This window comes from Notolabrus celidotus, chromosome 18 (genome assembly GCF_009762535.1).
Source record: "Notolabrus celidotus isolate fNotCel1 chromosome 18, fNotCel1.pri, whole genome shotgun sequence".
NCBI classification, from domain to species: domain Eukaryota; kingdom Metazoa; phylum Chordata; class Actinopteri; order Labriformes; family Labridae; genus Notolabrus; species Notolabrus celidotus.
In genome coordinates, this window is record NC_048289.1 from 12746679 (window position 1) to 12769738 (window position 23060).

Here is a 23060-nt window from a genome sequence, read left to right on the forward strand (position 1 = left end):
TTTGGGTGATCTTCAACATGCCAGTGTACATTTCTTTTTGATGGTATTTTCTCCTCAGCTCGGGCCCCGCCTCACTGTGCGTTGTGGAAGTCAAACACAGACGATGAAAATTAATGAGCTAGCACCTGAAGCAGCGGTGACACTTAGGAACAAGGCTCGTGTCCCTTTAATGGACCATACCGACAATGTCTGCGGTATTTCAATTAACAGACAATGGGACGAGGTGAGGTAATGACATATAGGAAGAGTTGAGTGACATGTGAGAATGAGGTAGTAACAGCAGCCCGTATCCCTTTAATGGACCATCCTGGCGGAGAGTAGACAATAGGAGTTAATAGGAAATGTAAAATTATGATGTGGGCCCTGTCTAAAGGGGTGAGTGACACCTGGGAGTGAAGCTGTTACATCTTAATGCACCGCTGCCACTGAGGATGAATCAGCTCAGCATATGGGGGTGGAAACCATCCGAAGGCCGCTAATAGCAGCCGCTGTCAGTCCCACATTAACCTTGAGAATAGCCAGGGGACTGTGTTAGCCCTGTTGACCTCTCTGCTTCACACACACACACAAAAGCACACACAGTCTCTGTTATGTCCACATGTATGAGTGAAGGGTGATGCCTATGTGTGTGTGTGTGTACTCGCACAGATGTCTGTCCCTCTTCCTGTGTCTTATGAGCACCATCAGCAGGATTAAATCAGTCCATCACAGGCTGCCGTAACACCATAGGCTGTCTGTGCTGCAGTGACATCACCTAAACCATTCCTGTTGCCCCCGGGGTGAGGGTCCATGTAGACCAATAATAGCACTCACAAAACTAATTTTGTGTACACAGATGTACACACTTGTACACAGACGTCTCATCAGCGTAAAATGGAAAATCAAGCCACTTTTACTGTGTCATAAAATTCAGTGTAGAAGACACACTTTTTATCATGCTATATAATCTACTCATGTAAAAAATAAACCACCACAAAATGCAGAGAGAGGTATTTCATCGTGTTATGGTATTGTACCAAGAAGATGGTGCAAGAAATAGCAAGCAGCTATTTTGTCGTGCAAAGCATGCTGGTATATATAGCAACACAGACCAGGCTAGCAGCAACCCTTTTTAACAGCTTTACTCCCACTACTGGTCATAATCATGCATTCAGTGCTAAAGCATTATGTAATTGACCCTGTAAAGTAGGGGTGTAACGATTCATCTACTATATCGATGTATCGATTTATATTCCTATGATCCGACTACATCGATCTGTAATCTGCAAGTTGGCCTTCCAGACGACATATATTGATCTAACGTTGTTTTAAAAGCTAATAAGTCCTTTGTATCGATACTTGGAAATAACGCATTGGATTCAAGCACGGCAGACTTTATATGGATGAGTTCTTTTTGCACTTTTAATGATAAAGACGTTAAACATAACTCAATTCAGCCCGACCGTCTGTGATGTCATCGCCACGCGCCAGCAGACAACAAAACATAGCATGGCAGATAGCAGAGGAGAAGCCAGCGAGCAAAAAATTATCAAGCCACCATTGCGGTCCAGTGTGTGGAAACACTTTGGCTTTTGCAAAGACGGAGATGTTCTAAATAAGTCGCTCGCTGTTTGTAGGATATGTAAAGGTCAAGTAAAGTACCACGGCAACATAACAAATGTATCCAACCACCTACTAAAGTGCCATGGGATTTCACACAACGCTGACCGCCCGGGCACCTCTTGCAGCGTTCCTGCTGTAGCAGCAGCGCAAGGTAACGTCAGCTCTGCAGAAGCCTCAGGCCTCACCAGCATGTTTAGTCAGAGACTAGGACAAAACTCTGTTGTTTACTTGTTTTTTTATATCCATAATTAATTTATACTTTATTCCCTTACAAGAAACAACAGGAATCTAGGACTGTCCAGTATCTAAGTGTTCATTTCACAGTCACACTGGTTGAATTTTTGGCTAAAAAGTTACTGAATTGATTTCAAGTCACTGAATCGTTTCGGATCGTATCGTTCTAAATAAACCAATATCGTCCTTTAATCGTATCGGCAACCACGAATCACGATACGAATCAAATCGTTGTTGAAAAGAATCGTTACACCCCTACTGTAAAGTGCTGGTTTAATTGAAAAGGCTCTTCAATTTAATACAAGTGACCTGAGGAAGGTGGGTTGCAGGCAACTGGTCAAAGCCAGGCAGTGGGTCCATACCTCACAGCTACCAAAGCTACTGTATGCTAAGCTTGAGTATGGTACCAGTAGCTAGCAGGATTGCAAACCACAGGGTAATAATAGAGCTACACAGCCATCCATGTGGTTACATATTCCTTATGTTCTCTTTATGAAAAAACAATGTAATTTCATTCTTGATCTGCTAAGGAAGGAAATTCTGTCACGTGCAAGTGCAACAATTTTCAATATTGCAATGACGTACAAGAAACAGAGAAAACTAAAGTGTGCATGTTAGCAAAAACAAAAGCTCCTATGATTTCCTGCTGTTAGCCATGATTCAAACTATTCAACACCTGTGATGGTAACACTTCAATAAACCAAAGCAGCCACAAAGAAGCAGAAGTGCTAGTCTTTTTCACAGTGAGGTCTTTATCAGCATTTCCTTCGTTCCCAGACTAGCCAATCTCACAGTTGTCATCAAATTGACACCTCTTTATTAGATGTTAGCTAATGGCGAACAAGGGCTTCTTCTGGTTTGCCATATGGTGTTAATGCATGCCACATCTGTCTAGGCTTTAACCCAAGAGGCTTAAAATCTTCATGCTAAAAAAAAAAAACATCCTGTCATTCATATCCATAGAAAATGCAAGAACCTCATTGCGCACTCGTGGTACAAGCTGCTAAAATGCTAAACAAATAAAACAAACAAACAAATCATTGTCTGCCTTGGCATTCTGGAAACAGAGCAAGAAACACAACTTAAGTGAAAGCTGGTTGTGGTTTGTGTTTGGCCTGACTGACGGCGAGGATCGTGTGCCGAGGCATGACTAGGCAGGCTGATGCCCATGTGTTTTCAGTCAACTTTCACTGGCAGAGGGGAGGCCAGAAAGTGGAAGATAAAGCGAGAGGAGATTAGAGGAACAGGGAGAGCGAAATGAACGGGAAAACAAAGAAGCATTTTTTAAAAATAAAATGGGAGTACAAGCATGATCAAACACAGCTCTGACCTAATTTTCTGCCACCCATCGCTAAAAAGTGGGGAGCAGAAAGATCCTAGTGGATCAACACTGAGAAGGACATGATGATTTGAGGACAGTTTGTGAAATTTGAAGTCAGCGGAGGAGTCCAGCTGAGTTAGTGGGGGGTTCGGGTGGCAACAAAACAGACATCGAATCCCATATTTTTAATAAATCATGGGTGCTGATTGTGTGCGATGAACACTGCTTGCTCACAGGGGATCCTTCTTTATCATACACTGGGAAGGGAAAAGCAAACAGCTGTGGGTGGGCAACTTCAAATCTTTAAACATGTTTCAGAATACTGCTTCAGTAAGAAGATGAAATAAAGCCTTTCAAACTCAATAAAAGCAATACAAAGACAACATTTCATAATCAAAAACCTGACATGGTCAAAGCAAACTGGGACTGGTTCTGTATCAATAAGGCATGGCTTAGGTTGGAAAGAATTGTTAATAATTAAGCTCAGGGGTCCCTCATCATCATTGTTTCATTATTACCCAGCTGTGTTGGATACTGGATTCTAAATGGTCAACACCATGCGGCAACCTCCGATCTTAGAATATGAGTCCAATGGGGAAGTGCCAGAAGTCACATACACACCAACTCAAAAAAGGCGATATTTACAGCAGAAATAAACATGTTTACAGCCTGGTACAAAAGACGAGTGTAGTCTGGATAGCTGATTTCTCCATCGGTACACACTGTAGGGGGGGTGTATTTTTCATAACGTGGCAATTTCGAAGATATTGAGATAACAAGTCTTCCAATGAGAAGCACAGCTGACTTGATTGACAGACAGGAACACTGTAGCTGTTGGCTAGGAGGCTCAAAGCCTGCCTCTTTACGTCACAATCGCTCGACAGCAGCACTATGGTTCCCGCCGACTATTGGCCTCAAAACAGCTCTTCATTAACAGATGGATGACGTCACGGATACTTCGTCAATATTTTATACAGTCTATGGTCAACACCCAACGACATTGGTGATTAATGCTCAACAGAAGAAGCAATGCTAGGGACAACCTGACCTCACACTTATTAATTCAAATCATAGGAAGGAGTCCAGCACATTTCACCTCTGCTTGTTGACACTGTGGCAAAAACTTACGTTTCCATTTGCATTATAAAATGGTAAAAATAAATTGTGGCAAAAAAAGTTGTTTTCAGTCTCAAATTACTGCAAATTATAATCTAATCCTGTCAGGATCCTTCTCACCCTGAAGGGATTCTAGTCTGCATAACCACCTGCTCACTATTCATTATCTCTTACATCTTGTTTTGTGATTTGAAGACGTTATTGGTGACTCTGGGTGACAAACAGTTATCTCTGCCATAGTTAGTTTATTTCCCGACCCATTCTCTTAGCTCCTCCCTCACTGACTTGGGATATTTTTAAAAACCTCATCCTACTTCCTTCTGTCCTGCCAAAGTTCATAACAACATAGGTTCTAGAGGGCTTGTAAGGACAACCCCTTTCAAACAGTCAGGCCTTCACCTCCACTGCACCTGTTTTCCTTCACTAACCCCTATAGTCTGTGGCCGAACCTAATTGCTATCCCCTGTCTTCTTCTTCCCCATCTGGCTGTCCTCACACACACTGGGCCTATGACGATGCAAAAAGCTTTTAAAGGGCTAACATTTGTGCTTCACTGGACAGAACATTCTGTGCAGCGCTGCCTCTGCTTGTTGCTGCATTCGGTCCACTTGCAGAGCTTCTGCGCTGCTTCTGCTGCGAGTGGACTGGAGGGATATTTTTAGAAAGCCGTTGACAATATCGCGTCCCCAAACGGGTGTAATCGTATTACGCTGTAGGTGCTAAAAGCCTCGAGTTGGGAAAGCACATCAGAGGAGGAAACAGGCTGAGACGCACAAGCAGTGAGTCTTGAGAGGAAGCTGCTTAGAAGCAGAGTGGGAGGAGAAGATAAAGAGACACATACATGCAAAGTTAAAATATGTGAACAGAATTATAAGAAGCTAAGGCTTGACAAGGGAGAAGGTGTTGCAAATGAAAGGACTACTCAAGTATTAGGTTTGCATTTGGAGGTTAGGGTGGTGGTGAAGTTGGAGACTCCATCCTTTTGACAGTGTTCGGTATCGGCAGCTCACTCTTAAGGTTCGAGCTGGCCAAGGCGATGATAGATGAAAGACTGAACTTTAATCAGAATGGCGCCTGGAGCATTTTCAGGGAGGTAAACAGGTTAATCAGTCAAGCCCTCCTTCCTTTCCATCCTCCCTTTCATTCTCCCCTTACTCCTTCCTCAGCACAAGACCACTTCTGACACTGGCATGCCATTCATCTCCTTCCCATCAGCACCTCGCCCTGCACCTTCAACCCCTCATTTTTTCCCCCCTGCAACACTGCTTCACATCTCCACAACCATCCCCTTCCCTACAGCCTATACCATCAGACATATCCAATGATCACATGAAGAGGAAAATCAAAGCACTCTGTCGGCCCATTTAATATCTTAAAGCTTCATTCACCATGAAGCTATGAGGTGGGAGGAGAGCGATCAGAGAGCAGAGGCTTGGCGTCTTGCATTATTGCCCCTCCAGTAGTCTATATCATGGAGAGGTAGATAATCACTCGGAGGCAGATAATCAAAGTCAAACACTGTATCTCAAGAAACCCTTCAAACAAATTGTCCTGGAATCAAAATCTGCTAAGGCAAAGGCAGGAGCAGCCAGCCATTGTCCACTGTTGCTGGAATCCCAAGGGTTTATTTATCAAAATGGCCTCTCTAAGAAACATCTAGGCGTACTGGCGTGCATAAAAAACTTGTGCAATGTGGCGAAAAGTGCCAAATTACTGCACGCCTGACCACCAGACGCCTTAAACAAGCTACAACTGTAAAAATGAAACCAGGAACCAAGAATTCCCACGAGTTTATGGTCCAAGCCACATTCTGTGTTTCCGTCGTCCGTCTCATACATACAAACCTCCCCCAAAGAGAAATAAACAATCAACTCCAACAAACCGCTCTGGCCAGCCGGGTGTGAACCGTACAGAGTCTTAACAGCTTTTGTGGAAAGAGACTGCTGCACTGGATCTGAAATTATCCACACCAGCTCTTCAACCACATCAAATTCCGCCAGTCGTCAGGATTTAGGGAGCAAGATTATATTGTGATGTTTGGGATCCCCGACCACAGACTTTGGTGAGCAATCAACAAGGGCCGCCTCTCGCCAGCATAAACTTCACAGGCGGTTGCCACTCATTTACAGGCTGAGCTACCAGACCCAGCTGAATCAAACCAGTGGCTTTGGTAGTTCTCTCTGTAGCCTTGGTGGGAGTGCTGATTAGGTTTGGAATAAAAGCTCATTTTCATCCAGGAAATTGCAAAAGGACGCTGGTTGTGCAATATGAGTTAGGAAACACGCTTTACAGGAGGCCTTGATAGGGAACAGAAGAGGGAGTGCTTATTTAAAGAACCATGAACACGCTTTATGTTGGGAACACTCCAAGTGTGCTGCTGTTATTACCTCCTCCTACCCAGCTCCGCTTTTGTCATAGCGAGAATTCAGGATGTTCTCTTGTTTAATGATGTGCTTTAGTTTCGTACTATATACACAAGCACCTCAGAGGGAGAGAAATGCAAATGCAGCTATTAATGATAGATCAGTGTATAACTCAAGGTGGCAGCGAGGGAGGAGGAGGAAGACGAGTTCGGCAGCGACGTCTTTTTAAAGAAATACCATGCAGGGAGAGATGTGTGGGAGTTCAACAGAAAAGGGGGACAGAAGAAACGCCGGTAGACTGCCGTTCTGTTGTTGGGGAACAGGAGGCGAACATTTAGACACACACACACCCACACATTCAACTGTATAGATGACACATAAAGCTCACACACATGCACACATTAACATATCATGAGATGAAGTCCTTCAGGGTCAGAAGTTACAGGGAAATGTACTGCTTTACATTCACTCTCAGGGGATTTTATGAAAGTTGGAAAATCAAAATAAATATGAAATACTGTGGTCTTCCATTACCGCTGAATTAGCGCGGCCCACCCCATCCCACCACACCAATAGCTTCCTCATGATTTTTTCCCCAAGGCCACTCTCCAGTTTTCTCCATTTAGTGCTCATAGGTTTCTTTTCCGCTCTGTTTTCATCTCTCTCTCTTTCTCTCCCTCTCTGTTTTAAGGGAGTGGTAGTTGGGGGAAGTTAGAGATTCTGTAAGGACACTCGTTTGCTCATGCATTACTTATGAAACCTCAGTTTCCTGTGCCTCATACAAACTCACATACACCCACACACACACACACACAGACACACACACAGACACACACACACACACACACACACACACACACACACACACACACAGAAATCCTTGATTGCTTTGACATCTTTGCTGCAGAGCAGTCATTTTTTTAGCGCCTCTTCATTGCACAATATTAAGATCAATGTCTTCCTCCCTGAGTTTGTGTTTGTAAAGTTTTTCCTTTTACAGGTGGCACTGTCTCCAAGAAGCTATCATTTAATTATTTTTTTATCAATTCAAAGCAACCTGCTTTTTACAAAAGCAGAGAGGATGCAATACATTTATCTACAGAAATCTTTCATTTAAACCTCAGCAAAGGAGGAAGAAGAAAGCAAATTATTTTCTTTTTGTTTCAAGTAGGAATGTAGATGCTTTGTACAAAAACACTGACTGGTAAAAGTAAAAATACTGATTTCTCAGCTGAAGTAAAAGTTAAAAAGAAATGCTCTGACATGTACTCAGAGGCATAAAGTTGCTGTGCTAAGCTAACTGAACCTCAGACATGATATTTTGGAGACTAAAATTAGATAATTATAAATTTAATAAAATTAAATCACTGCAGTCAGTAGAACTAACATTGACTTTGCTCCAGTGCTTTTTTTTTTATTAAATGTTTGAAATTTTTTCTTTATAATGGTACAATTCAAATGTAGTTGCTCAAAGGCTTGCCTCACAGGATATGTTACGTAAACAGGGTATATGTATATAATCCCTAAAGGTATTCTATTTTGTTTTTTCCTTTTTATTTCATTTGATTCAACTTTTATGTGTTGTCCGGTGGGGAGAAAGTTTCGATGCAAATTTAAATACATTTCTACTGCTACCACTACTAACTTAGTTTTTGTCCCATTTATTTCAGGTGTATATTTAGGAACTTATAGCTCATATTTAGGAGACCAGCTATGCTTAAACCCGTGTCGTAAAGGATACCTCCAAGAAAGCTCAGTCTGTGTGCAACTACTGGATGTACGTAACAGACATGGTGACTCTCGAGGAATGTTTTTATAATGGTCATTATAAGATTGAATTAGTCTTAGTGACCCCGTGATTGACATAATTGCATATCAGCTCCAGTGACTGATGACCCGTGGACAGAACACACTGTCCCTACTCCATTTCTCCCATGTGCAGATGTAACGAGTGATGTAATGTGATGCTGACCAAGCCATTAATCATTTTTACTTTTAACTAGTCAGCACCAGAATAGCTTTAATACAATTATTAATATTTTCATTCTTACAGGCCTGAAACACTGGACTTGGTTTTTTTCTAAGCTGTACAGGGTAGTCCCCTCTGATGTATGTCACTTTGGACAAAGGCATCTGCTTAATGACATTGTCACATTATAACTTGCAAGGAAGACTTAAAATTTGTGCTAGCTCTGCTAAGCGTAGCTCCACTCAGCAAACCAATTCAACATTTAGCGCACATTATGATTCTGTGTTTAGCCTTTTTTAAAAAGTTGTGCTGAATATTGACTGTCTTCTTACTTTAATGCTAGTCAGTTAGTGGGAATTCAAATTTCTATTTTAACGACTGGTAAATGGTCACTTCAGAAAATCCCGAGACAAAACAGTCCGGGACTTGCCTTCATTTAGTTTTGCAGATTTCGAAGTCGAGCTCTAGAATTGAACAGGTCCAGCTATTTTGATAATTATGCTACATTTGTCAGAGAGCAGTGGCAAACCCCAACTTACATGAGGGGAATACCAGGCATAAAATTAACTTTTTACCTCATCTGCCATCAGCTAGTGACCTACAAAAATTTACCAGCCAAAAATATTTTTCACCGGCCAAAAAAAAAAGCTGTCTGTTCCTCTTCTTGATCATATCCTGCCTCTTTGTTTATCATTTTTTTTGTGGTGGCTTCACGCCGAGAATGTGTTGCCAAATCTCCTCAAAACCCTCTTCCCACCGTGCTTCTTCAAGCTAAGGGAATGAACAGAACTCCAGTAGCTGACGTCATGCCGTTCCCGACGTATTAAATCCCAACACAAGTACAGCGCGCCACAAGGGTCAAAATAACCTGACAGGGGGCACTGGTGGCCTAGTGATCTAAGCGCCCCACGTACGAAGGCTACAGTCCTCGTCACAGGGGTCGCCGGTTTGATTCCCAGCCGCGGCCATTTCCTGCATGTCTTCCCCCGCTCTCTCCCCACATATCCTGTCTCTCTTCAGCTGTCCAATTGAATAAAGGCAAAAATATATATATATATATTGAAAAAATAAAAAAATAAATAACCTGACAGTTGGCAGCAATGGGCAAAAGTATGAAAACAAAACCTCTCATGCAATACAAAATTGGTGGGTGTTAATTTTACGCCCTGGGGGACTATTTCAAAGTCGGTCTATCAGTTTTCTTCAAATGTCATCGCAATCTACATCTTGTCATTTTGAGGACATGCACAGCCGACACTCCAAACACACAGAGCAAGCAGGGCAGCCATCAATCGCATGCAAATTTGAAGTTTAAAGCAAGTGCATCTCAGCCTCAGGATGCCAAACCACAATGATGCATATCTGTACTAATCTACAACTCCACTTCAGTTCATCAAAGCTTAAGTTATTATTCTGTATTTGAATGTAGAGCAGAGAACAACTCAAGGAAAGTTCAGATACATTAAAACTCTATTAAACTACAAAAATAAAGTATTCAAAGACAGATTACTGCAAAATGACGTACACTAAACTGCCGGGTAGAACTTTCTGGTCCATCTGACAAATACATGGAACAGTCTGCCATGTGGGACTCAGTGTTGGACAAGTATTCGCCATATCCTCAGAGGTGGCCTGGAAATCTCCCCGGTCTAATAAAGCATGGCACAAGGCGCCTGTCAGCGTAGCAGGCCAGCTGAAAGTGATTTGGTGCGATGAAGAGAAAAAGCAGGTGGGACCTAAGAGAAAGAGAAGAATATAGAAAACAAAGAGGAGGTGAAGGGAGACAGTCGTCATCCCTGTCCTTCTGTCTGCCTGTAGATGGAGATGAATCTGTCCTGACAACACAGAGGCTACTCAGAAAACACCTCCTGAGCCATCTGCACACACACACACACACACACACACACACACACAAATACATCTCCTACAGACACGGCCAAGAAAGAGGAGGAGAAGGAGGAGGAGGAGGAGGAGGAGGAGGAGGAGGAGGTGGGGAGCAAATGAGGACGTGAGTGAAAGTAAATAAGCTATTAGACGGAGTTAAGTAGGGACAGAAAGTGACTCTGGAGTGCCTGGGAAAAACTATAAAACTGAAAGAAAGGGAGAGAAAGAGGAGGGATGAATCGATTTCGGTGAAGAGGCAGAGCGAGCAAGGAGCATGAAAAAGGAAGAAAAAGATGAAGAGGCAAGAGGGCATGATGGGACAATAAAAGACAGCTGTGAAAGAGAGTGCGGTAGATGTAGAGTGTAAAAAGTGCAGGAAACGCACAAGGGCGCACCTTGTCGAAAAGATCGAGAGAGCAAATAGAGAGAAAAGCAGGAACAGAAAGAGAGAAATACTTTGATTGAATGAAGACAGAGAGAGCAAAGGGAGATGAGAGGACGCCTTATTTTCCTCCATCTCAATTTGCACAAAACTTTCATTACCACCAATTTGGGGGCCGGGCGCCGTAGGCCGGGCCATTAGGCGAGCCCGGCATCAATCAGCCTAATCTCCCTCCCAGGCCGCTAAATTACAGTGCCCAGTTGCTTATTAAAATTTGTCGCCCGTCTCCTAACGCCCGGCACTGCTGGAGATTAGAAGAGGGGCCCCCAGACAAATCTGTTCCAGAGAAGAAGAAGAGGAAGAGGAAGAGGAGGAGGTGGAGAGGAGGGGGAAAACGAGGGGGTGAGGAAGGAAGTACAGGGACAGTAGGAGGGGAGAAAAGAGAAATGTGCTCGCTGAGACAGAGCGGATCAGAGAGGGGGGGAACGATCATCTGGTTTTGATTTATACACTCCTGTAGATCTGCACACACACATTCCCTCACCCTTTATGCAATTCTCTTCCCCGTCATGCATCCCAATACATCCCATACACACACACACACACACACACACACACACACACACACACACACACACACCCACACACATCCTCCAAAATGCAGTTTTCAATTCCTGTCAACAGCCTCAAAACACACACACACATAAACACATGCTAGTGGAGAGAGTGCCGGGTATGCAACGCCTCCCGTTGCACACTCAATCAAAGCGGCGGCCAGATAAGACGCATGATGAATGGTGTAATTGAAGGCGGCAGCAGCGTAATGCTGCATCGCTCTGGGTTTGGGGGCGGGGGGAGAAGAAGAAGAAAAGTGGCGAGTGGGTGATTAGCCTGCAGGATTTATTGTTATTGCTGTCTTATTAAAAAATACTAAGACTGTCTGCCTCGCCTTCTGTGGCACACCTCCAGTGACAGAGGATGTAGGGTGCTGCTGCTGCTCCGAGCAGGGTTGCGCCCACATGGTGTCAGGTTTGAAGTGTGCTAATAATGCAGGAGTTTGAAGGACAGTATTTTGGATGCATACATAAGTTACATACTCATGAAAGGAAAAAAACATCCTTTACCTCCTTCTCGTGTATCTTCAAAATAATTCAGAGACAGAACAAGAGCATACTGACTGATAGGAGTGTGTGTTCACCTAAAGGTCAGCGAGTAAAAGAAGGAGGCACTTCTACCTCAGGCTGTAGCACTCTCAACAGATCAAACACTTTACTTTAAGGTATCAAAAGCACGAAGAATCCTTGACAGAAGTGAGCCAGATTGTGTGCTTAACTCTCTCCCTGGCAGAGTACCTCTGCAGCAGAGAGCCAGAGAGCACATGCACAGGGATTTCTCTCCTCTGCCATCTGATGACCCTGATTTGCCATGTTGTACTGATCGTTGAGGTCTAATCTGTCTTAATGGATCCTGACTTGTGGCACATGAAGAGATGATTTCAATTAGTGAGGCTGCGCATGATGTAGCACAGTTTTAAGTACGCAGGTCTCGAGGATCCAATTATCACAAGGCTAAGGTGGGAAATAAACAGTTTACTTTGTTTCAGCTTTACTTGACAAATTTTGTCTTCAAAGGGGTTAGGGGTGAGGGTTTCAGGTTTTGGGAAGTTTTTAAATGAGGTACTTACAGTATGTTTCCGAGGTAATAGACAAGGCCTGTAGAGCTGCAAACAGCGTCAGGAGAAAAAAAAAAAGAGTTTCAAGTTTGCAATTTTTGTGACGCTAGTCTTAGCTCAGTTCTGCATACAGAGGCTGCAGTCCTCACACTGGTTATAGAATTGATTCCCAGTCCAGACAGCATTTGGTGCATCATCTTCCACTCTCCCCACATTTCCTGTTTCCCTCTCCCAAGCCATCCTTCGGCACCACGTTTCTATCTGTACTACAGCCCTGTATTCCTACGCATGCTGTGAAAAGTATTATGCCGCATTCAGCTGCTAGGGTGATATAATCCTCTTTTTACGTTGACAGTTTAAGATGGAACTTTTATGCTTCTGTAACGTTGCACCGTTAATGTAAATGTCACACAGGCGTGATGGTGGAACAAAGTCATCTCACTACTCAGCTGGCATCAAGGATAGAAGCAGAGGTGATATGGGGCTGAAAGCCAGCAGGGATGTGTGTGCATGTGCATGTCAAAGTGTGTGTATGGGAGGTTACTGCTCTGTGAGGATTACGCAAGAGAAGCGCCAAATAACTCAACTGTACTCTTGATAAAAAAGTATGGGTACAGTTGTGCAATTAAAGAAACATAGCTGCTTACATCAAGGTGAAGTGTTAAGGAATCCAAACATGTATAGTACACTGAAAATGAAATGTTTTTTTCACATGTGGAACTTGTAGGACCACATGTGTATGTTTGTAGTGACCCTGCCAACAGCTTAGCTTAGCTTATCTTAGTTTACCCATAGCCAGCTCCTCCAATCAGGAACTGTCCTGTTATCTGACTGTTATCTACTATATGTAGCACACTTAACTCTGCTAAGTACCTCACACTACTCACCTTAAACAAACCTGAAATATCCCTTTGTGACAACTGAAGAAAAATTGTGTGTAATGTCAAAAAGAAAGATGAGGAATATTCAGGCAATGATAAAAGACTGATGTTGTCTTTGAATTTTGTCCTGCATGAAACATGCTGCAAAAATTGCTAAAATGATTGCCTAACTACTTTGAAAATTGATTAGTCATGGACAAATGTTAAGATTGGCTGCTTCTCCTTTACATATTATTGTTAATTTTCAAGGCCTCTGGGTTTTGGTGGTGGAACAAAACAACTTAATTTTACGACATTGCTCTGGGGTCTGGGAAGTTGTGGTATCAGCATTTTTAGTATTTCAACCACGGGATGGTCAGAAACCACTGTGAGACTAAAAAGCCTTAAAAAAGAATAGTTTTTATAGACATGACGTTAAAATACTGTATTTTATCCCAAGCAACCAATGAAAGACAAGAACAAGGTCCTCATTTCCACGATATTAGGACACACTGCAGAAACACATCGACACTGTAGACTTAAAAACAGATACGCCGACGCATACAGAACATGTGAGCACGCATACAGGCAAGAGAAGTCAATGACATAAAACCTGGTGTAGGGGCCATAATGTTGATTTGCATGTCTTATTTGTTAATCATGATTATTTCCTTTTTATGGTTTACTTCATTTCCGGTTTTGGGTTCATGGGTGTGTTTTACCTTTTAAGTACCTGTTCAGTTGTGTGGCGGCAGGTATACAAAGAGGGTGAGTGGGGGGGAATATTTTTTGCGGACCGCCACCTTCATCGACATTATCGTCGTTTATTTAGATCTTTTTTGGTATTGAATTTTATCTTTATTTTTTTATTTTCTTAATATTTTTGGGGCTTTTTTTCTTTATTCCATAGGACAGCTAAAGAGAGACAGGAAATATGGGGAGTAGACAGTAGGGGAAGACATGCAGGAAATGGTCGACCGGCCGGGAATCGAACCGTTGACCCCTGCGACGAGTACCGTAGCCTCTGTGTGTGGGGCGCTTAGACCGCTAGGCCACCAGTGCCCTGGTAATGAATTTTTTGAGTGTTTTGTTAATAAATAGAAAACTTTCCTTGGACTTTGATTTTGATTTATGGCGAGACACGTCTCAAACATGATCCCACTTAGTCTCTGCTGCACCTTTCAATCTTAGCCGCTTCACCTGGCGTTCAGTCACCGTAGACACACACACCTACATACTGCATCTTCTTCACACTCCCCTCCAGCTAAAGCAGTGAAAGTGTAGCAGCTGCTTGCAGTGTGGTTGCAGGGAGCACGTCCAATGTCAACACACACTGACAAGGTAACCAGCATGGGAAAAACCGCAAGCATGGACACAGAAACAAATGTGGTGTGAGACAAAAGCTGCTCTAAATAAAGGAGTCGCTTTGTCTGGAAGTTTAATTAGCAGAGCACCTAGAGTATTTGGAGATAGAAGTGTTGGCAGTGGCGAGGAGACGTGAGCCAAAGTGCTCTGGTCAGAGTGAGCTATTTTAAAAACTGGATGTGTGATGTTGTCGTTGTTGGCTTGTTTTGATTTCTGTGTATCCTGTCTACTTCAGTTTCAAGGCATGGTTTACAAAAAAGTGTTGGGTTCAGGATCTACTGCTGTTTATATAGAGTGTGTGTCTACCTCTGTGGGTCGCCAGCAGCTCTTTGTGTGTTGCAGTTCAGACTGATTGAGTAGTGCGCTCTTCGGCCAACTGGGCTTCCGGCTGGTGGACTGCCTGCATCGATTGCTCGGATGAGCCCTTCTTCTGGTGCACAGACGGGAAAAGAAGAGTAGGAGAGTGGAAATGTAGGGAGTAAAAATAGAGAGTGAAGAGAGAAAGATACGAAAGGAGTGAGAGATTAGGGGGAGAAGGGGGAGAGAGGAGAAAAAAAAGGGAACATTAGCTTAAATGAAAGTTTATTAGCTGTATCAGTCAGTCAGTTGGGTGGGGTAAGGGTGGGGGGATTTTGCCTCAGGCTCCTCATCCTTCCTCTCTATCTATATCCCCCTTCGCCCCCTCTTTCTGTTGTGTGTGTGTGTTTGTAAAGGGAGGGGTTCAGTGGGTGGGGGGAGGCATGACGGGAAAACATTAGGTTGTTGGCGAGCGGCCTGTACAGCAGCCAGTAATTGGCTCGGGTAATGGTCATGTCCAGACAAATGGTGTAGGCCCTAACCGTGTTACGAGCAACCGGCTGCTCCGCCTATATTCACAGCATAAAAAAGCCAGCGCTGCTCGGATACACAGCAGATACAGTGTGTGTTGCAAAATATGTGATTTACTGGTACACAACAACCTGTTTTTTTCCTCGCAGCTGATGTGTTCTGCATGGCTCGTACCAGTGATTCATGGTTCACTTGTGTCCTGTGTGGGAGACTGTGCTGTGATAAGGGGGAGGAAAAGATGGCAGCACAAGCCCCCGCTCACCTCGAGGGACAAATCCGCATCTGCCGGTGTCCTCCAAACAAGTGACGGATAGGAGACGGGGTGGTAGAGAGAGGGGAAAAGGAGGGAAAAGGGAGGGGGGAGGAGAAGGGGAGGGATGACTAGATTGAGGGAGAAAGACGATAAGTTCCATTTTTCATCTATCCCTCCCTCTGCTCTGCATCACTTCCCCTTCTGTCTGACGGCAAGCTGAGCCACTAATGTCCATTGTGTCTGGATGAGTTGCAAACACACCAGTGTGTGCATGAGTGTGTGTGCATGAGTGTGTGTGCATGAATGTGTAGTTGCCTCTCCTTCTGTTGGTGTTTGACAAGAAAATGAAATGTATATGCTGCAACTGTAGCTCCACCGGCTGAATAACGTGCACACGGATAAAACTCTGTGTGTGTGTGTGTGTGTCTTTGTGCCAGACTGCTTGAGTGTGTAGATTTCTCTCCTTCTGTTGACGTTTGATGAGTGACAATCAAATCTGTATGCTCCTTTGCCAGGTAAATAACAGGCATACAAGGTTAAAGCTGAATGTGTGTGTGTGTTTTCGTGTGTGCAGTGGTAACCCTTCAGCCATCCAGCTATCATCTCCAGCCAGACAGGCCCCACCAAGTCAGCCCAGTTGGATAATGAGATCCATTATGATTTACGTGCCAAGAGGACAACCAGACAGAACAAAGACATGTACACACACATTCACTCGCACACACACACGCACGCACGCACACACGCACGCACGCACACACACACACACACACACACACACACACACACACACGCGCGCACCCGCACAAGCAGTTTATAGTACATGTCAGAGTGTGTATGCTCGTAGGCACTGTGTCTCTTACTGTATGTGCAGCCGCTGTTTCATATTTCAGTTTTTCCACCATTTCTTTCTCCGTGTGAGCGTGATTGTGTCTTTGAGTCTATGTGTGTGTAAGCTATATTAGGTGCCTGTAGGGCATCAAGCAGTGGGTCCTCCCTCCGTTTGCAACTCGAGAACTCAGACCATCACTCTCTCACTAGCGCATATACTCTCTTTTTTTTTCCTCCTCTGCCTCTCACCTGAAAAAGCCTGACTCCCAACTAAAGTAACCTCACTCTGCCCATTTTCCCCCTCTCTCCCTCTCTCTCTCTTTAACACACACACACAAATACACACATATAATCACACACTGTGCCCCAGGGCCTTGCAGGCAGAAAGTGAAGGGTGAAGATTACAACTATGTGCTGCATCAAAAAAAAAAAAAAAGGGGGAGACCACACATTCTCACCCTGATTGATCAGCACCTCAGCAGCACAGAGCCAGCCAGGGATTTGTTCCAAGGTATTTGTGCCTTTCAGTATACGTGCATCATGAGTGTGTGTGCATCATGAGTGTGTGTGTGTGTGTGTGTGTGTGTGTGTGTGTGTGTGTGTGTGTGTTGGGATTTGTTAGTGAAGAGGAGAAGTAGCTGTCAAACACATTTTGGAAAAGGAGTATGCTATTGCTTCATTTCATTTTTTGAAAAAGTGGGTTGGCTGAAGGGGAAAAAAATCTTATCTGCTTCTGCGGATAAAAATGTGAATTACGTCAATTGAGTTGTTCCAAAGTAAAGCTTTTAAAGACACATGGTTGCAGACTCAAGTGAGATGGATATGAGCTGACTTATGTAACTTCCATTTCGTTCTATTGGTTCAGTTTTTTTCAGTCGTTCCGTCAGAGAACAGCAGCAGGCACCATTTTCACTGAGATTAAAAACGCCTGATGTCTCAGACAGCAGTCAAAAAACATGCTGAGAGTCAGTTCATACATGAGGAAGAGAAGGAAACCTGCAAATGTTCACTCTGCAAAGACAGAAACCGATTAATGTTTTGTTTGCTGAACATCAGAAAGCATGCATTAGTTAGAAAAATTGTCAATTCAAGCCAAAATAGTGCATTAATAGAAAGCATTAATAATACAGTGTTGCAACTGATATCCTGTCAAAATATTGCATAGCTGGTCATACTTTCCCCCCCATTCTTTAAAACTCCTCTCTCTCTCTCTCTCTCTCTCTCTCTCTCTCTCTCTCTCTCTCTCTCTCTCTCTCTCTCTCTCTCGCTCTCTCTCTCTCTCCTAGCACTGGGCACAGAAAACAATGGCGGGATTCTCTACTGTTCCTGCTGGATCAAGTATTCAAGTGACGCCAGCTCAATTAGAGGCTCAAATGCCAAGATCCAGACCACGGAGGGATGAAGAGATGAAGAGAGATTAGGAGAGGAACGGGGACAATGAGGACACTCGGCAGAGGAATCGGGAGGAGGGAAGAAGACAAGTAGGCTGTAGAAAAGGAACTGATGGACTTCAGATAGATCATCAGGAAAATAAGAAACTGAAAGATGGAGGCAGATTTGGGGACATGGGAAAAGATGGAGACCGATTCAGCAAAAAAACATGCAGAGAAAGAGAGACTCAGCTAAGGACACATCCAGGACTATCATGACCTCCTTGATCTCCTTGCCATACACACACATACACACTCAAAAACACACACACACACACAATCTTCTGTGGTATGTGTTTCCATCATCAAATGTGATCAGAGCTACTGTCGGCAAGCCAACATTCACTCAACCGTGATAACCACAGAAGGAAAGGCACACACACTTACACACACACACAAACACAGTGACACTTCTGTACAATGAAACAGTCAACCTTTTGATGACAAAGTGCACGCACGCACGCACGCACGCACGCACGCACGCACATACACACACACATACATTGAGCACGCTTTGACCAGCCGAGGTAGCAGAGAAGGACCTGACATGCCCGGTTAGATTAAAAGGTCAAATAAATTAACTGAACATCAAAGTGACCGAGCTGCAGATGAAAGGTGCTGTAAGCTCCAGAGTTGAGCTCAGGGGGGGTTCTATTTGAGAGAATGAGGAGTGCTGTAATTATCTAATCTAAAAGATAATTCCTGTTTATTACAAATTGAGCCCTACCTCGGCTGCTCTCGCTGCTGTGTCTACATCAGTAACAACCCAGTAACAGAACAAACCACCATCATTTGTGATATCTAGGATAGCGACCCATTCCTAGAAAAACATCTGAAAAAAAAACTTTTAACATGGTTTCTCCTTAACCATCACTTTGTATCAGGCACTGTGATAGGCTGAAAAACTCTCAAGGAAACAGTTACACCCCCTAGACAAACACTAGCCAACAAACAAATGATACTGTAGGTTCTGTTTTTATGCCCCTACGCTCTGGAACTCTCTGCCTCTGGATGTTGAAACGGCGTGCTCTCTGGGTGTTTTTAAAAATAAACTGAAGATTTACCTTTTTAATCTAGCTTTTAATTTGAAGTAATTTATGTTTAGCCCTGGACTGCATTATTATTATTATTATTATTATTTTTATTTTTATTTTTTTAATTATTATTCTAACCATTATTATTTTAATCATTGCTTGAACATTTATTTATCTCATTTAATTATTCATTTATCTATTCTGATCTTGTTAACGCTACCTTATTTTTAACTTTTCTTTCCACTATTACTTATTTTTATTAATTTTACTAAGTATTTTATTTATAATCATGACTTTTATAATTTTACGATTGCTGTTGTTTTCTGTCTCTTTTATTCTGTGAAGCACTTTGGATTGCATGTTTTTATGTATGAAAGGTGCTATATAAATAAAGTTGAGTTGAGTTGAGTTGAGTAGGTTGGGTACTATTATTGCTCCCAGTATTAAAGTGTTATTCAGTGTGTCAGCTTCATTGAAATGACTACAGTAGAGATCCTTAACTGTTGTGTTTGTGTTACCTGAAACCGGAACTACGTAAGTGGTCATGAATACTTGTTCCGGGTTGTTGTACACTCTCTGTTATTGTGATCACTTGCCTGCTCTGGTGTGGACTTGAAAAGGGAAGTTTGTCTGCACTGCAGACAGAGCGTTCCATAGAATGTGTAATTGTCAGTTTGCCACCTTCAACAGTAAACAATGATAAAAGTTACATCCTGGGTTGAGAGTAATCCTTCTTCCTGCAAATAGACGTCTATCGGTAAAGATCAATTGGAAACCTCCAACGTTCAAACTCAAGCCAGGGCTGAAATGTGAAAAGCTGCAGTTTCTCAAGTGTCCATTTGAGGCTGTCTTCAAAAGCCAGAAAACTCCACTTGAGCCCACATTAAAATGTCTATATAGGTGCAGTGTCCACTACCGCCGTTTTTAGTACTGGGAGCGCCCACAACCTCAATGGCAGAGCGCTTCTCACCAGTGTTCACGGTTACTAGGTTACGAAAGTCGTCCCACTGCACTTCAGCTTCCCTCCGAAGTGACCGTTGGGTCTGTTTTAAAATGCTCTGTATGCTTCATACTTGTTTTCATTCAATGGCATTTCCTCAAGAAACTGTCAAAACTGTTGAAAGGAATCGTGTCATAGCATTAGCAGCAGCTATTGAAAATTGTACCTCGAAAGTGTTATAACTTTTGTCCTCAGTACGGACCTCAACGGACAAAGTTGATTTCTGAAGTCCCGCCCCTTCTTGATTCTGATTGGTCAAGGATCAAGGAGTGACACTGATGAGCGCAGCAGTGTTACAAAGGTTGAACTACTTAATGTCACAAACAAATCTACTCTACAGACTCTTCTCTTTTTTTCTTATCTATTCTCTCTTCACATGTGGGTATGATGGGCAGCGTATGGAGGGGGTAGTTACAGGTAAATACTGAAGGTGTTGGGGGTCTAACTTGATCAAACACAGGTGAAGGGAGAGATCAACTTGATGATTCAGAAGAGTCATCAAATGTAGAGGCTATTAGGGGCCAAATGGTAGGTAGTATACAGTAAGTTGTCAATACCTGGAGCACATGTAAACAGATCATGGGTGTGTTGAAGGCGGCAGTGCTGTTTTTGTTGTGATGACCACTGTGGGCCATGTGTGCTATGTAAGGCAAAAGTATAGGGATGAGGGTGTAATGGGATGAGGAGGCTTCTTATGGAGCGCTTATCCTTTTCATTAGAGCACAAGTCTCTAGTCTTTATTTCAAACTGCTATGCCTCATTTCTATGCACCAAGGAATTCAAGACGAGTATTTTAAAGGCTGTTTAAGATCCATGTCAGAGTGATGTACTGTTACAAAGCACAGAGCGGGTGGGCCCTGCAGCAGATTTTATCACCATTCCCTGCATTTACAGACACATTTTTGCGGTTGCAATAAAATTCCCGTCAACATGAACAAAGTGCTCATCCCTTCCATGGTTAGCCTCTCTCTGAAACAATGTGACTTCTGAGTTATGTGAGGACTATGTGGGTTCTGAACCCACAACACCCAACTGTTGTGGCATGTCCCACGCTCCAACCCGCTCGCCTATCAGCATCAAAACCCAAAACATATGCTGGGACCAAAACATTTCCCTCTAATTGAGCACCAACAAAACAACACTGCGCCTCAGATCCCGCTCTGACAAAAACCTAACGTCAATATTTCTCCAACAAACCAAACTCAAGTGAGCACCCCCTCCCAACGCTCAACCCCCATCTTTGGATCTCCTTAACAAAACAGTTCTTCGCTCACTGTGGTGCCAATCCTAATCACTTCCCTCAGCACCAGGTGGTTCTCATTGACTGGGGCCCGGCTCCTCCGCTCAGTAAAGACGCTGGGCCGGAGGAAATTGGCTCGTCTACACGCTTTTATTGCTCGTGAGCTCTCTCGGATGGAGTCGTGCAGGCCCTCCAACGCTGGCTCTCTCTGCTGCCTGGTTCTCTGTAGCAAAACAGCTGTGACGACGTGCACCGCACCATCCAAAGAAACAATTAGAAACACCCTTTTCTTATTACTCCCCACAGTTAACCGCCATTGTGTGGAATTAGTGGCAGTCTATGGAATAAGTGGATTCTAATTCATGCCCTCTTTTCATGGGGCTGAGGCTGCTTCACTGCTGCTCTCCTCTGCTAATGAAGAGGATGAAAGAGAAGTGTTAATCAAACTGAGCATCTCATCTGTGGTAATAAGGAGCGGCCTTGGAGTGGCTCCCTTGTGATGTTAGTGTGTATGTGGGCATGTGTGTGGAAGAGTAGGTGGATTGTATGCATAGATTGCGGTTTTTCTTTTACTAAATTTCAGGCTCTCTAAACTGATGGTCAGGAAAAATGCATAAATAAGGAAAGGAGGAATTAATGTGTGCCCAGGCCTTGTTGTTCAATTGCTCAGCCTCAGCCTACAGGGATGAATGCCCCACTACGGGCCAATCCCTCTCCACTAGCAGCCTTTCATCCCTCCCAGCCTCCCTCGTCTTGGACCGCAGCGCTAACCAGCAGGGTCTGATTAGATTTAAATGTCAAGAGAGATAGGACAATACAGTTATCTTCCAAATTATAGCCCATTAAAAGGCCTAAGCAGTGCGCCTCCCTCCTCAACTAACTAATCACCAACCAGATTCATCATTGCACAGACTGGGGCATAATTTGGGAGGCTGTGGTTTCCCTTGCTGCTCTCTTTCTGTGTGTGTGTGTGTGTGTGTGTGTGTGTGTGTGTGTGTGTGTGTGTGTGTGTGTGTGTGTGTGTGTGTGTGTGTGTGTGTGTGTGTGTGTGGGGGTATCAGATCATGTGCAAGGGCAACCAGGAGTGTCTGTAGCGTGTGATCAGTGTGTGTGCATGCTGTGTGTGTTGCTCTGGAGGGAGCTGGTTCAGCACCCCAGGCCAGTGCCCCATTAAAGAGAAAGACAGAGAGAAAGAGACTGTGTGTGTGTGTGTGTGTGTGTGTGTGTGTGTGTGTGTGTGTGTGTGTGAGGGAGAGAGAGAGAGAGACAGACAGAGAGAGAGAGAGAGAGAGAGAGAGAGGGGAGGGGGGATCCTCATTTAGGCAGAAGGAGTTTATAGTCTGCGTTCCACCTGCAGCTAACCAGCAGACTGGCATGCAGACACTGGGGTGAGGGCTTAAAGGCCTGGCATCTCCAACCTTCAAATTCACTCATTGTCCTCAGGGTGTCATAGTGAGCTACATGAAAATATAATGAATTCTTATATCCTTTTTGGGGGGGTTAGACCCCCTTACATGTTGGTATTACACATTGATGGGTTTGTCTTTGTTGTTCATCAAGTTGTAATAAATAACATTTAATCTTCAAGCTGTGTCTCTCCTGATTGAAATGCCAGTATATTTAATTTAAGCAGCATTCCGATGTGCATAATTTCGTGTATACCTGTTGGAAATAAA

At 43.6% G+C, this 23060-nt stretch overlaps 1 protein-coding gene across 5 annotated transcripts in view; it reads right to left on the reverse strand.

Moving 5' to 3' along the window:
- raraa (retinoic acid receptor, alpha a) overlaps nucleotides 1-23060 on the reverse strand; it is a 199472-nt gene that overhangs the window by 126370 nt on the left and 50042 nt on the right. For 3 of the 5 annotated variants that reach the window (XM_034708570.1, XM_034708563.1, XM_034708564.1), the window contains one exon: nucleotides 15075-15198. The exons of 1 other annotated variant lie outside the window; for it this stretch is intronic. The gene's annotated coding sequence lies outside the window, so the exon portion shown is untranslated. Of the gene's footprint in view, nucleotides 1-12555; nucleotides 12592-15074; nucleotides 15199-23060 lie in introns of all 5 variants that reach the window. One more of the 5 variants, XM_034708565.1, reaches the window with a different exon arrangement.